Below are 3,109 nucleotides of genomic sequence, written 5' to 3'. Positions count from 1 at the left end.
CATGTGGGATGTATTGATGTATATACAAATGTATTGGACATTAGACATGCAAATATATATAATTTTCTAGCAAGTCAAATCTGAGGCACGAGATCACAAAAGTGTTCAATAAATATTTGACACTAAGGTATATTGATATTAGGAATACGGTGCTATGGCTAAAGTCTACGTGATGAATTTGGAACTGATTTAATACAGCTTCGAAAATAACACTAAGCAAAAGCATTTGAAATATTCTCGACTTGCTGGGCCAGACATCTGTCTCCATAGGGTGGCTTGCAAACAAAATATGGCGGTGAGAGTTATATATCATTTTAAGGGAGCAATATGGCTTCTGATTGGCCAGCAATTCGAACGAGACGAGAAGGAGCACCGTAAACGTAAATGGTTTGGACTTTATAAATTCTTTGTTGGGGTGAACGAGACTCTGAGAAAACACATCTATGTGAAGAAAGAACCTTTGTGTTAGAAGTGTGTTAAGTCTTGTAAATGTTTCTTTATGTGAAGTGTTAAACAGAGATCGTATTTCTAGACTATGCATTCAGTCTGTTATTCGGACGACAACACGCACCAGCAGGATGTTCAACGTGTAAATTAGTCACTGATTTTCAGGTGATTACATGAGCGTTGGGGTCAATTGTCCTTTATCGTCCATTCCTAAATAAAAGAAAGGAGTTAACTTCAATCTGCTGACATATGCACAAATTCTTTCTGGAGAATTTCAAAGAGAACCTCCTGATGTGCGATGAACGACAAGTTGACGTTAACGAGCACGTGATCACTTGAAATTGTATGTCACTAAAAGTAATTCTTTTCATTCGAGTTATGTGTTCAAGTGATTGAACGAAAACTTGATCGCGGAATTATTACCCCTTTTATTTTAAGCATAAATACAGAGAGGGGTAGGGAGAGAAAGGAGTGAGAGAGGGAGAAAGAGGAAGAGAGAGAATATAGATAGATACATTTATCTATCTTTATTTTTAAACTTTTCTTCTTCCTCCTCTTCTTCCTTTTCATATCAGTATTACCTTTTTTCTTTCATCTCTCCTTCCAGATTTTTCACAGATATTGTCTTCGTCTCAGCTCTTTCTATATCGTTCTTTCTCTTTTCCTCCCTCATCTTTTCTTTCTTTCAGCTTAGCAAAATATTTTCTCTCGGTCCTCCCTCTTTCAGCCTGCAGACCATTAAGATACAGTTTACACATATACACAGAATGTGCCATAGCAAAGGCACAGTACACACGAATAGAACTGGGGTGAATTTAAAAATCAAATGCATACTTGTTCCGTCAGAATAACAAAAGCAAGCAAGATGTCTGGACAAAGAAATTCACTTGACTGAAGATGAAAAGCCTGGGCAAAGGCAGCGGGCTTAGGAAGATAACACCAATAGTTAGCAGGGAATATGCTCGTCGATAACAGTTATCATGGTGCACATTGTGGAGCATGGTTTCAGTTTACGATACTTCTGGAAATGGATGTATGATGTGTTTCTGTCCACAGCTAATCATAATTGGTGAGGCTGGAGTGATATTATTCCCAAATAGACTGAGCATCGTTGGAGTATGTCCTGGTAGTATGCAACTCCTCCCTTGAAGAATATTAACGGTGACCCAACTATGTTCTGATCATTCATGCTATGAGATCAAAAACAGCAAGGCTTAAGTGTAATGAGATTAACACCAAACCATACCCGGTTGTTCCCACCGAGAGACAAGATGAAGCAGTTCACAGGTAGAAGCAAAGGAAAGTCAAGGCTCAAACTGATGAATGGAGGTAATACCTGAATGGTGCAGACATATTTGTCCTTAAGCCATATTACTAAAACGAAATAGCATTCCAAACTTTTGGTATGATCTAAGTGACTATTGGGCGGGGGTAGGAGAGAAACTGTCTAATTATGAAGGATTTCAGTTTGTGAGGCAAGAGGGTGATAATATTCTGTATTCCATATGAATACAGTAAACTGTAGAGGTGGAGTGTTATGAGTGTGTGGCTAGATCCACAATGTCCCTACATGATTAGTATTGGAATTTGGAAAAAGACCAAAGAATACATTGCTGAAGAGCAGACAATGCATCATCATAGATATAACTGAGGAATGAGAGAGGAATAATAAAAGTAAGAAAGGAGACCAAGTAGTTAAACGCATGAATCATTGCATGGTTCTGGTTGTTACAATAGACTTGGTGAGGTGCCTTCTTGAATCACCCGAGTAGGCCACTAAGAGGGACAGAACTCGGACATTTCTTAATAGTACATTGATGCTCGGAACCGACGGAGAGAAACGACACTGTCAAATGGTGTTGAAAACGTTGTCATCTGAGACGATTACTGAAGAAAGGATAGTAACACCAGTTCTCTGAAGCTACTAGATTTAATGTAGATTGGCTAATTGTTTCCATGGAATTGGTCAAATGAGATGAACACCTCTGATGAAACGCCAAGAAGGGTCGAAAATAGATTAAGGCCCTTTATTCTTTTCAGTCTACGGAGAAACATGTAAGTTTAGTATGCTTGTATGTCTAATTTGGTTGTAACGTGTGTGTGTGTTTGTGTGTGTGCACGTGTATATGTATGTATTATGTATGTACGTATATGTATGTACCTATGTATGTATATATGTATGCATACATACGCACACTCATACGAGCAATCACTTTCCAAACAACCAGCCACTATCTCTAAATTACCAGAACGATACTCAAGACCCCAACTTAGTTGCTCAACCTGCTAGAAATAGAAGTCAAATCTCCTCAAAATAACTTCCTACCAGCTCCAAAGATCATAAACTTGCTCCATCAAGATCGATTTGGGACTAAACAACACCATCAACTCAAAACACCAGAGAACTTCAAACTCCAAGAAATAGCAGCCAACACTTTCTAGTACCAACGCTACTAACATCATCATCATCACAACCATCTCAACCGAACACCACCAACACCAAGACCATGGCCACCACCACCACCACCACCACGACTACTATCACCGCCAATACTACTACCACAACCATCACCATCAACAACGCCACAGCTACCACCACAACCACCACCATCACCACCACCATCACCACCACCATCACTACCGCACCACTATTACCACTGTC

The sequence above is a fragment of the Octopus bimaculoides genome, chromosome 6 (genome assembly GCF_001194135.2).
Source record: "Octopus bimaculoides isolate UCB-OBI-ISO-001 chromosome 6, ASM119413v2, whole genome shotgun sequence".
Lineage (NCBI taxonomy): Eukaryota > Metazoa > Mollusca > Cephalopoda > Octopoda > Octopodidae > Octopus > Octopus bimaculoides.
The sequence above is the reverse complement of the archived record's forward strand: the minus strand, read 5'-3'. Positions refer to the sequence as shown.